General features: G+C 50.9%; 1 protein-coding gene and 1 long non-coding RNA gene across 3 annotated transcripts in view; one reads left to right on the forward strand and one right to left on the reverse strand.

Annotated features, from left to right (window-relative positions):
- Positions 1-5,272, reverse strand: part of LOC140427691 (uncharacterized) — a 33,645-nt gene extending 28,373 nt beyond the window's left edge. Inside the window, exon 1 of the long non-coding RNA XR_011948587.1 lies at positions 5,030-5,272. This is a non-coding gene — a long non-coding RNA (uncharacterized lncRNA). The remainder of the gene's footprint in view (positions 1-5,029) is intronic.
- A 3,016-nt stretch (positions 5,273-8,288) lies between these two features.
- Positions 8,289-13,075, forward strand: part of LOC140427688 (transmembrane protease serine 2-like) — an 88,827-nt gene continuing 84,040 nt past the window's right edge. For both annotated transcript variants that reach the window (XM_072513187.1, XM_072513188.1), the window contains exon 1: positions 8,289-8,523. The gene's annotated coding sequence lies outside the window, so the exon portion shown is untranslated. The remainder of the gene's footprint in view (positions 8,524-13,075) is intronic.

The raw sequence follows: 13,075 nt of genomic DNA on the forward strand, positions 1-13,075 counted from the left end.
TGCCCTTATTGGGTGGGGTTACTGGGTTATGGGGATGGGGTGGAGGCGTTGACCTTGGGTAGGGTGCTCTTTCCAAGAGCAGGTGCAGACTCGATGGGCCGAATGGCCTGCTTCTGCATTGTAAATTCTACTGACGCCCCCCTCCAATCTTATATGCTGCCTCCATTGCCACCACACCCTCAGGGCTGCCACCACCACAGGACTTGTGGAGTACTGAGCCGGCGAGAATGGCAGGAACACCATCAGTAAAGCCTCCAGACTCGTACCTTTGCAGGATGCTGCCTCCATCCGCTCCCAGATCGACCCCTCCCCACTACCCACTTCCTGACCATCAATATGTTGGCAGCCCAGTAATAGTTAATAAAGCTTGGGAGAGCCAATCCCCCTTCCCCGTGGGCCCGTTCCAGGAGTATCCACTTTACTCTCGGGGTTTTACCCGCCCATACAAACCTCGATATCGCCGCATTCGTACTTCTGAAAAAAGCCTTTGGGACAAATGTCGGGAGACATTGAAAAAAGAAAAGCAGTCTCGGAATGACCGTCATCTTCACCGTCTGAACCCTCCCCGCCAGCGTCAGTGGGAGCATGTCCCATCTACAAAAATCCCTTCTCATTTGATCCACTGCTTTGCCCAACTTTAACTTGTGAAGCTGCCCCCAATCCTTGGCCACTTGAATCCCCAGATACCTAAAACTCTTCCCAACCACTTTAAAAGGTAGCTCCTTCAGTCTCCTTTCCTGCCCCCGTGTCTGGGTCACGAACATCTCGCTCTTTCCTATATTTAATTTCTAGCCTGCAAATCGCCCAGATTTTCCTAATACCTCCATAATCCCGGTCATCCCCCCCACCGGGCCCATGACATAAAGCAGCAAATCATCTGCATAGAGAGACCCTGTGTTCCACTCCCCCGCCCCCCCTCCCCCTGCCTCATTATACGCCGCCAGGTAGTCGCTGCTCTCAGGGCCATTGCTAAGGGTTCTATGGCCAGGGCAAACAGTAATGGGGAGAGCGGGCATCCCTGCCTTGTCCCCCGACAAAGACTAAAGTATTCTGACCAAACTCAGTTAGTTGTTACGTTTGCCACCGGGGCCTGGTACAGTAGCAGGACCCATTCCACAAAGCCCTGCCCAAACCCAAACCTGCCTAAAATATCCCATAGATACTTCCACTCCACTCGGTCGAAAGCCTTCTCCACGTCCATGGCGACTACCACAACAGCCTCGCGCCCCTCCGCTGGCATCTAATGTTGGATGTCAGGTGCCTGCCCTTTACAAATCCCGTCTGATCCCCCCAATTATCTCCGAGACACAATCTGCTATTCGAGTGTCCAGAATCTTTGCCAATAATTTGGCATCTACATTCAAGAGGGAGATTGGCCTGTACAATCCACAGCTCTCCAGATCCTTGTCATGCTTCAGGATGAGAGAATTTGATGCCTGTGATAATGTTGGGGGGAGTACTCCCAGCTCCTTGGACTCATTGAAAGCCTTAACCAGGAGCGGCTCCAGTAACCCAGAGAACTTCTTATAAAATTCCACTGGGAATCCATCAGGTCCCGGGGCTTTACCCGAGTGCATCGCCCCCAGTCCATCTATCACCTCCTCATGCCCAATCGGGCCCCCCAGGCGCCTCCACCAGCTTCTCATTTACCTTCAGGAACTCTAGCCTCCCCAGGAATTGATTCATGCCCTCCTCCCCAACCGGGGGTTCCGACTCGTATAGCTGGCTATAAAATTCCCGGAAGACTTCATTCACCTCCCCCAGGTCCGTCACCATCTTCCCCCTCAAATCCTTTATTTTCCCTATTTCTCTCGCCGCGTCCTGCTTCCTCAGCTGATGTGCCAGCATCCTGCCAGCTTTCTCCCCATGTTCATATATTGCCCCTTTTACCCTCCTCAGCTGACCCTCCGCCTTTCCTGTGGAAAGGAGCCCAAACTACATTTGAAGCCTCTGACGCTCCTTCAGGAGCTCCTCATTTGGAGACTCCAAGTATCTCCTGTCCACCTGTAAGATTTCTCCTACCAACCTCTCCAGCTCCAACCGCTCAGTTTTATCCCAATGGGCTCGAAGTGAAATACATTCCCCTCTAATGACCGCTTTCAGTGCCTCCCAGACCACCCCAGCTGCAGTCCCTCCCGGGTCATTGATCGTTATGTACCCCCGAATGGCCTCTCTCACTCGCTCACAGATCTCCTCATCCGCTAACAGCTCTGTATCTAGTCGCCACTGTGGGCGCTGGGACATTCCCGTGGCTGCCCGTAGGTCTATCCAGTACGGTGCATGATCTGAGAGCACAATTGCTGAGTACTCAGTGTCCTCGACCCCTGCTAACAGTGGTTTATCTAGCACGAAGAAATCTATCCTGGAGTACGCCTTATGTACATGGGAGTAGAATGAATATTCCCTGCTTCTTGGTCTCTCAAATCTCCATGGATCCACCCCTCCCATGCGCTCCATGAACCCCCGCAGTTCCTTTGCCTTTGGTGATAGTTTCCCTGACCTAGTACTCGACCGTTCTAACCTCGGGGCCAGGACCGTATTAAAGTCACCCCCCATGATCAGCCGGTGCGAGTCAAGGTCTGGGATCTTTCCCAGCACCTTCCTGATAAACGCGACATCATCACAGTTTGGGACATATATATTCATCAGCACCACTGCCATTCCCTCTAGCTCCCCACTAACCATAATAAATCTGCCTCCCGGGTCTACCTCTATACTCCCCACCTCGAATGTCACCCTTTTGTTAATCAGGATAGCCACCCCCCTTGTTTTAAAGTCCAGTCCTGAATGAAACACTTGCCCGACCCATCCTTTCTTTAATCTAATTTGGTCTCCCAGCTTCAAGTGTGTCTCCTGTAACAAGGCCACATCCGCTTTTAACTATCTCAGGTGTACGAACACACGGGCTCTCTTAACCGGCCCGTTCAGTCCACGAACATTCCACGTGACCAGTCTGGTCGGGGGGGGGGCTTGTGCCACCCTCCCCTGTCGGTCAACCATGAACTTTCCTAGGCCAGCTCCTAGCCCGTGTTCCACACCTCGCTTGATCCGCCCCTCGGCGGCGACTGCCATCTGATCTCCATCTCCAGTCTCCTAACTGTAACTTACCCATCAGCAGTACCCCCCCTTCCGCCCCCCCACTTCGCCTTTCCTCAGCTCTCCCCCCACTTTGCTCCCGTGAACTAGCTGTCCAGCTAGCCAATCAGCTCCTACCCTCTGGCGTCAAAAAACCTGCCATCTGCCAGATTCTATCTTCCCTAAACATAGCACAACACAGTAACAACCATCCCTAAAAGCAAACACACCATCCCCCAACACGCAGGGAACAGGGCCCACCCCTCCCCCTTTAACCGATTCTTATCAGTCCCATCACCTTCAAACAGAATCAAACACAATAGAAGAAGCTTCAAGCAGCTTAAGCAAAATTATACATGCAAGAATCAACCATCTGTTCTACAGAAAAGAAACCCCCCCCGTCGCAATTTAAAAGTTTTTTCCTCTGTAATCCAGCACGTAAAGCAAAAAATCAAAATCAAATTACACAAGGAAAAAAAAATCCTTTTCTTCCTGAACATCGCGACGTAACTCACAGAATTAGAAAGTCTGAAATTTTAAACAAGACAAAACAAAACACAGAACTATTTTTCTCTCCCCTCCAACTTTATCCCTTCCCCCAAACTCAGTCCACCACAGTTTGAATTTAAACGTCCTTAAACCAGATTATTGTCCTTCATAAAAGTAGCCACATCTTCCGGAGAGTTAAAGTACGGCACCCAGATCTCATAGGTCACCCAAAGACGAGCCGGGTATAGCAGTCCAAATTTAATGTCTTTCGCAAACGGCCGCCTTAACTTTGTTGAAACTTGCTCTCCTCTTTGCGAGTTCTGGTCCCCAGTCTTGGTACACCCGGATCGCTGATTCTTCCCACGCGTACCGTTTCGTCTGCCTGGCCCACTTCATGATACATTCCTTGTCGAGGAATCGATGTAGCCTCACCACCATGGCCCTCGGGGGCTCCCGGCCCTGGGGCTTACGTACGAGCACCCTACGTGCCCAGTCCACCTCCAGCGGCTTGTCAAACACATCGGCCCCGACCATCTCCTGCAACATCTTCCCCACATACGTACCCGCATCTGATCCCTCCTTTCTCTCTGGCAGCCCGACGATTCGGATATTTTGCCTGTGAGACCGGTTCTCCAAGTCTTCTACTTTATCTAGCAGTCGTTTCCGGCTGTCTTGTAGTATGCTAATTTCCAAAGCCATCGCAGTGGACTCCTCCTCTCGTTCAGTCGCCAGCTCCTGCAGCTTTAGAATGTCCTGACCCTGGGTCATCATTTTCTCCTCCACCCGGTCAACCACCTCCTTAATCGGGGCTATCGCTTGGGTTATATCTTCTGCACACTCCTTACGATGCCGGGCGAACTTCTCATCCAGGTCCTCGAACCATTGCTTCATCGACCAGTGAGCTGGCTTGGGCACACTTTATCTCGTTACCATTGTGCGCGATGACCTCTGAGCCTTGCTTTCACTCATCTTCTTCTCTTTCCTATTTGGACACGATTCCATAAATTGAGGGTCACCTCCTTTTCCTCGCCCTTCGATCAACTTGTGTTGACAAATTTCCTGAAAAACCCGGCTTAAAAAACCATTAAAAAAACCACTGAGGGCGAGAGCTGCTGAATGTGTGACCGTTTACTCCATGGCCGCCACCAGAAGTTGAGCGCTGTCATAACTAACAACACATAGAATCCCCTACAGTGCAGGAGGCCAATCAGCCCATCGGGTCCGCACCGACCCTCCGAAAGGGCACCCACCCTGTCCCACGGCCCCACCCTGTCCCAGGCCGCCCACCCTAGCCCCGCAACCCCACCTAACCTATTGGACACTAAGGGACAATTTAACATGGCCAATCCACCTAACCGGCACATCTTTGGACTGAGAGAGGAAACCGAGAGCACACGGAGGAAACCCACGCAGACACGGGGATGCTGATTTTGTTTTGCAGCTGTGTCACTGCTCAGCTCGTTACCTGTTTGTAAGTTGTTGGGAGATGTGAGGCTATCGTCCAGTCTTCGGACGTTCTTGTCTTCCAGTTGGCTTTCATCATCGTCCGGTGGGGGGGCGGGGGGGGCGCTTGATCCACAAGGGCTCCCTCTTCCACAGGGTGAGCAGTAATTGTGCAGAGACAGTGGCCAGAGCACAGATGTTGACGTGACTGTCAGATCAGCCATGATGCTAGTAAATGATGGAGCAGGCCTGAGGGTCCGAATGGCCACTCTGGCTTCTTGCTTGTATATTCGTGTGCATGAGACTCCCTGCTGGAGGGCACCTCACCTGACATCAGGCACTCATTGTGACATCTCTCGGTGACACAAACATCACAAAGGATCAGTTAATATAAGTGTTGGTTACTTTGCAAGTGTGGGAAACCAGTCATTGGCAGGTAAGTATCAACATCATTAGATAATGATGTGGACTTTGCACAGGTAAAGTTAATTTCAGTGATAAGTTGCCCGAAGCGCCACACCTGTGTACCTCCCCCCCCCCCAGTTTCCTTCCTTCCCTCTGCTGAAAGTGCAGAAACTTGGCGGGTTCCTCACGTTGCAGGCAAGAGTCTCGTGTGTGTACCTTGCAGTTGGTCACTCTGCAGTTGCGAAGCTATGTGCTGTGTGTTGGCTGGCTACTCAAAGCAAGAGCGAGGGGGACATAATGTTAAAATGAAATCCAGCCCACTTTAGGAGGGAAATCTGGAAGCATTTAATTCACACCATCTTCCCCCCCCGCTCCCGTGGACGTGGAGAGGATGTTTCCGCTAGTCGGAAAAACTAGAACCAGACGACACAATCTCAGACTAAAGGGACGATCCTTGAAAACAGAGATGAGGAGGAATTTCTTCAGCCAGAGCGTGTTGAATCTGTGGAACTCTTTGCCTCAGAAGGCTGTGGAGACCAAATAACTGAGCGTCTTTACCACAGAGATATCTGTGGGCTGTTTAGCACAGGGGCTGTTTAGCACAGGGCTAAATTGCTGGCTTTGAAAGCAGACCAAGGCAGGCCAGCAGCACGGTTTGATTCCTGTAACAGCCTCCCCAAACAGGTGCCGGAATATGGCGACTAGGGGCTTTTCACAGTAACTTCATTTGAAGCCTACTTGTGACAATAAGTGATTTTCATTTCATTTCATTTTCAGAGCTAGATAGGTTCTTGATGAACAAGGGGATCAGGGGTAATGGGGAAAAGACAAGAGAATGGCGATGGGAAAAATATCAGCCATGATTGAATGGCGGAGGAGACCCGATGGGCCGAGTGGTCTAATTCTGCCCCTATGTCTTATGATCTTATCAATGCTGAGCCTATTCTTGATTGAACATCTCTGTAGAGCCATGAAATTATTCTGTACAGAAGCAGGCCATTGAGTCCATCACGGCTGTGGCAATTCTTTGCTGGAGCTTTGCAATTAATCCCACTCCACTTGCCTTAACCCCATGGCCATCTTTCCCCCTTCAACCATTTACCCAATTCTCCTTGGAATGTTATTGTTGAATCTGATTCCTCCTTCCTTTCAAACAGTGTGTTCCGGATCATAATGGCTTCCTGTGTGAAAAAATGTTCCTTCGTGCCACCTCATGAAACCAGCGTTTCCCGATTACCAATTTCACCTTGTTTACTCTGTCTGAACTTTGATTTTTTTTTAAATTTAGAGTACCCAATAATTATTATTATTTTTTTCCCTATCAAGGGGCGATTTAGCGTGTCCAATCCACCTACCCTGCACATCTTTGGGTTGTGGGGGATGAAACCCACGCCAACACGGGGAGAATGTGCAAACTCCACACGGACAGTGACCCAGAGCCGTGATCGAATAATCCACTGTGCCACCGTGCTGCCCTGAACTGTGATTTTGAACACTTCTACCAAGCCTCGCCTGAAACGTCTCTTCTCTAACTGCTATGTTTCAACTTTTATTTTTCAGGGGCAGCACAGTAGTACAGTGGTTAGCACAGTTGCTTCAGAGCGCCAGGGTCCCAGGTTCAATTCGCGGCTTGGGTTCACTGTCTGTGTGGAGTCTGCACGTTCTCCCCGTGTCTGCGTGGGTTTCCTCCGGGTGCTCCGGTTTCCTCCCACAGTCCAAAGATGTGCAGGTTAGGTGGATTGGCCATTCTAAATTGCCCTTGGTGTCCACAAAAGTTAAGTGGGGTTATTGGGTTTCGGGGAGGGGGTGGAGGCGTGGGGCTTAGTAGGGTGCTCTTTCCAAGGGACGGTGCAGACTCGATGGGCCGAATAGCCTCCTTCTGCGCTGTAAGTTCTCTGATTCTAACCCAGTTCTTCCAGTCCACATGACTTATGTCCCTCATCCCTAAAACGGTTCTCACAGGGACAGAGAACATAGGTAACAACAGGATATGGGGAATTCTAGCCTGGGAACATGGAGTCTAACTTATGTATCAGGGAATTCGACCTGGGATGTTCCTGCCTGCTTCCGCCCCACAAACCGGCGTCCGTTTATGCTATTAAGAAGCAAGGTCATTCATCCGTCTTGTATTTTTTTTCTTAAATATATTTCCTTGGAAGAGGCTTGGAATATAAAAGCAGGGATGTACGTCTGAAGCTTTATAAAGCATTAGTTAGGCCCCATTTAGAATACTGCGAGCAATTTTGGGCCCCACACCTCAGGAAGGACATACTGGCACTGGAGCGGGTACAGCGGAGATTCACACGGATGATCCCAGGAATGGTAGGCCTAACATACGATGAACGTCTGAGGATCCTGGGATTATATTCATTGGAGTTTAGGAGGTTGAGGGGAGATCTAATAGAAACTTACAGGATAATGAATGGCTTAGATAGGGTGTATGTAGGGAAGTTGTTTCCATTAGCAGGGGAGACTAGGACCCGGGGGCACAGCCTTAGAATAAAAGGGAGTCACTTTAGAACAGAGATGAGGAGAAATTTCTTCAGCCAGAGAGTGGTGGGTCTGTGGAATTCATTGCCACAGAGGGCGGTGGAGGCCGGGACGTTGAGTGTCTTTAAGACAGAAGTTGATAAATTCTTGATTTCTCGAGGAATTAAAGGCTATGGAGAGAGAGCGGGTAAATGGAGTTGAAATCAGCCATGATTGAATGGTGGAGTGGACTCGATGGGCCGAATGGCCTTACTTCCGCTCCTATGTCTTATGGTCTTATGGTCCTTGTTTCATTCCTGATCATCTTTAGTCCTTCATTCTCTCTTCCATTTTGGATGCATCTCTCCCTCCCTCTCCATTTAATATTATTGTGTTTTGACAGTGACAAACAGCTGGCACAGTTGGCTTCTGGCCTTGATGAGAGAACAGACTGGGAAGAAGTGACTGAAATCCATGAGATGTTGGGAATGGGAACACCAGCAATCACAAATGGATGAGAAGAAGGAAATTGATGATAAGCTGGCCAGAGGGAAGTGCAACTGAATTTCAAAGAGGGCAGACCAAATGAACAGGAGATAGGAAACCTAGACATAATGATTCAATGACAACATTTTGCCAGAGGTGATTTAAAACCCAATCATGCTCAAATTGAGGCTAGGCCATTGGACAATCATCGCTGAGGGGAGGTGGTGGCATTGTGTTATGGGCCAGGGTTTAGAGAACCCCAAAGTGTATCATGGAGTTCACCTGACCCACAACTTTTTTTTTTCTTTTTTAAAAAAAATATATTTGATTGAAATTTTTTCCCCTCAGCAACATTTTTCCCGCTTCCAAAACAAGCGAAACGATAACAGTAACAAAACAGAAATTTTTAAACTTTTTAACAATAATAATAATAATAATAATATACAAGTAACAAAACCTCATACTCTATTGACCTATACTCAACTGCCCCCCCCCCCCACCCCCCCGGGTTGCTGCTGCTGGTCATCTGTCTTCCCTCTAACGTTCCCCTAGGTAGACGAGAAATGGCTGCCACCGCCTGGTGAACCCTTGAGCCGATCCTCTCAGGGCAAACTTTATCTGCTCCAGTTTAATAAACCCCGCCATATCGTTTACCCAGGCCTCCAGTCCGGGGGGTTTCGCCTCCTTCCACATGAGTAGGATCCTGCGCCGGGCTACGAGGGACGCAAAGGCCACGACATCGGCCTCTTTTGCCTCCTGCACTCCCGGCTCTTCCGCAACTCCAAATAGAGCTAACCCCCAGCCTGGTTTGACCCGGGCCTTCAGCACCTGCGAAATCACTCCCGTCACTCCCTTCCAATACCCTTCCAGTGCCGGGCACGCCCAAAACATATGTGCGTGGTTTGCCGGGCTCCCGCCACACCTCCCACATTTGTCCTCCACTCCAAAGAACCTGCTCAATCTTGGCCCCGTTATGTGTGCTCTATGTAGCACCTTAAATTGAATCAGGCTAAGCCTGGCGCATGAGGAAGAGGAATTTACCCTGCTTAGGGCATCAGCCCACATACCCTCCTCTATCTCCTCCCCTAATTCTTCTTCCCACTTTCTTTTTAGTTCGCCCACCGACTCCTCCCCCTCTTCCCTCATCTCACTATAAATCTCTGACACCTTGCCCTCTCCGACCCACACCCCTGAAAGTACCCTGTCCTGTATCCCCTGTGTCGGGAGCCACGGAAATTCCCTCACCTGTTGTCTAGTAAACGCCCTCACCTGCATATATCTCAAGAAATTCCCCCGGGGTAACTTATACTTTTCCTCCAGTGCTCCCAAGCTCGCAAAAGTCCCATCTATAAACAAATCTCCCACCCTCCTAATTCCCAACTGGTACCAGCTTTGAAATCCTCCATCCATTCTTCCTGGGACGAACCTATGGTTGTTCCTGATAGGGGACCCCATCAGGGCTCCCCGCACCCCTCTCTGTCGCCTCCACTGTCCCCATATGTTCAGTGTTGCCGCCACCACCGGGTTCGTGGTGTACTTTTTCGGTGAGAACGGTAGCGGCGCCGTCACCAGCGCCTCTAGACTCGTCCCTTTACAGGACCTTCTCTCCAGCCTTTTCCACGCCGCTCCCTCACCCTCCATCATCCATCTACGTATCATTGCCACATTGGCGGCCCAATAATAATCTCCCAAGTTCGGTAGTGCCAGTCCTCCTCTGTCCCTACTGCGCTGAAGGAACCCCCTCCTTACTCTCGGAACTTTCCCTGCCCACAAAAAGCTCGTAATGCTCCTATCTATTTTATTAAAAAAGGTCCTGGTGATTAAAATAGGGAGACATTGAAATACAAATAAGAACCTCGGGAGGACCATCATCTTAATTGCTTGCACCCTGCCCGCCAGCGATAAAGGCTGCATGTCCCACCTCTTAAAGTCCTCCTCCATTTGTTCTACCAGCCGTGTCAGATTAAGTCTGACACCCCACCGCTGGGTCCAACACGTATAGCAATAGGTCATCCGCGTATAACAAAACTCGGTGTTCTTCTCCCCCTCTAGTCACCCCTCTCCATTTCCTGGAGTCTCTCAGCGCCATGGCCAGAGGTTCAATTGCCAGCGCAAACAACAATGGAGACAGCGGGCATCCCTGTCTTGTTCCCCTATATAATCGGAAATACTCCGATCTATGTCGACCTGTAACTACGCTTGCCGTCGGTGCCCCATAAAGTAGTCTAACCCAGCGAATAAATCCGTTCCCAAACCCAAACCGCCTTAACACTTCCCATAAATACTCCCACTCCACCCTATCAAATGGCTTCTCTGCGTCCATTGCCGCCACTATCTCTGCCTCCCCCTCCTCTGAGGGCATCATTATCACCCCTAATAGCCGTCGCACGTTAACATTCAATTGTCTCCCTTTTACGAACCCTGTCTGGTCTTCGTGCACCACCCCTGGGACACAGTCCTCTATCCTCGATGCCAGCACCTTTGCTAGCAGTTTGGCGTCCATGTTCAATAGTGAAATAGGTCTATAGGACCCACACTGCATCGGATCTTTGTCCCTCTTCAAAATTAGCGATATCGTCGCCTCCAACATTGTCGGGGGTAGTGTCCCCCCTTCCCTGGCCTCATTGAACGTCCTCGCCAACAACGGGGCCAACAAGTCCACATATTTTCTGTAAAGTTCCACCGGGAACCCGTCTGGCCCCGGGGCCTTCCCTGCTTGCATGCTTCCCAGTCCCTTAATAACCTCGTCCACCTCAATCGGCGCCCCCAGGCCTGCCACCGCCTGCTCCTCCACTTTCGGGAACCTCAACTGGTCCAGGAACTGCCGCATCCCCTCCTCTCCCTCTGGGGGCTGAGACCTATACAGTTCTTCATAAAAGGTCTTAAACACCTCATTTATCTTTCCTGCCCTTCGCACGGTGTCTCCCCTTTCATCCCTAATTCCTCCTATCTCCCTCGCTGCTGCCCTCTTTCGCAGTTGGTGCGCCAACAGGCGACTAGACTTTTCCCCATATTCATACCTCCTCCCCTGTGCCTTCCTCCACAGTACCTCCGCCTTTCTGGTGGTCAGAAGGTCAAACTCGGTCTGGAGTCGTCTCCTCTCCCTGTACAGCTCCTCCTCCGGGGTCTCTGCAAATTCCTTGTCCACCCTTAAAATCTCCCCCAGTAATCTATCCCTTTCCTTGGCCTCTGTTTTCCTTTTGTGGGCCCCAATAGAAATCAGCTCTCCTCTGACCACCGCTTTTAGTGCTTCCCAGACCACTCCCACAGGGACCTCGCCGTCGTCATTGACCTCCAGGTATCTCTCGATACACCCCCTCACTCTTGCACACACTCCCTCATCCGCCATCAGTCCTACATCTAATCGCCAGAGTGTTCTCTGCTCCCTGTCCTCTCCTACTTCCAGGTCCACCCAATGTGGGGCATGATCCGAAACCGCTATGGCTGAGTATTCAGCTTCTTCCACCCTAGAGATCAACGACCTTCCTAAAACAAAAAAATCTATCCGGGAGTACACTTTATGGACATGGGAGAAGAAGGAATACTCCCTAGCCCTGGGTCTAAGAAATCGTCATGGATCCACTCCCCCCATTTGGTCCATAAACCCCTTAAGTACCTTGGCCGCTGCCGGCCTTCTTCCAGTCCTTGAGCTGGATCTATCTAGCTCCGGGTCCAGCACCGTATTGAAGTCCCCTCCTAAAATCAAATTTCCTGCCTCCAGGTTCGGAATACGCCCCTGCATCCGTCTCATGAACCCCGCATCATCCCAATTTGGGGCATACACATTAACCAACACGACCTCCATTCCCTCCAGCCTACCACTCACCATTACATATCTACCTCCACTATCTGCTACGATGTTCTTTGCTTCAAATGCTACCCGTTTCCCCACCAAAATGGCCACCCCTCTGTTCTTTGCGTCCAGTCCTGAGTGGAACACCTGTCCCACCCATCCTTTCCTTAGCCTAACTTGGTCCGCCACCTTTAGGTGCGTCTCTTGGAACATAACCACGTCTGCCCTTAGTCCTTTCAAATGCGCGAGCGCTCGGGCCCTTTTTATTGGTCCATTCAGGCCTCTCACGTTCCACGTGATCAGCCTCACTGGGGGGCTTCCTGCCCCCCTCCCGTGTCGACTAGCCATTACCTTCTCTAGGCCAGTCCCATATCCCGCCTCCGCGCTCCCGCTCGCTCCCCCAGTGTCGCATTCCGCCCCCGACCACCCTCTCTTTAGCCATTTCCTTTTGGATTTCCGCAGCAGCAACCCAGTTGTCCCCTTCCCCCCCCCCGCTAGATCCCTATCTAGCTTGATTGCTCCCCCCATATCACTTCCGTAAGTCAGCTGACTTCAACTGACCTCGGCTACTCCCGCTCGCTCCTCGGCCCCCCCGGTGTGAGGGAACTCCCATCCGCCTTGCGCCTGTTTTCCCGCCTTATTCTATCTGGCGCGGGAACATCCCTTTACCTGTCCCGCCTCTTATGGCGCAGCTCCCTTTCCCCTCCCCCTCTCCTTCCCCATTCTCTGACTATGTCCCGCCTCTCCCCCCTCACCGGCGCCCACATTTCCCCAGTGTCCCCTCCCTTCCCTGTTTACTTCTCGATTAACTTTCACCATCCCATTAACAAAAACAATAATAACAACAATAACAGTTCCCTGCAGCATCAGTCCCTCAGTTCCGGTCCAGTTTCTCTTCTTTGATGAAGGACCATG

This window comes from Scyliorhinus torazame, chromosome 8 (assembly GCF_047496885.1).
Source record: "Scyliorhinus torazame isolate Kashiwa2021f chromosome 8, sScyTor2.1, whole genome shotgun sequence".
NCBI lineage: Eukaryota > Metazoa > Chordata > Chondrichthyes > Carcharhiniformes > Scyliorhinidae > Scyliorhinus > Scyliorhinus torazame.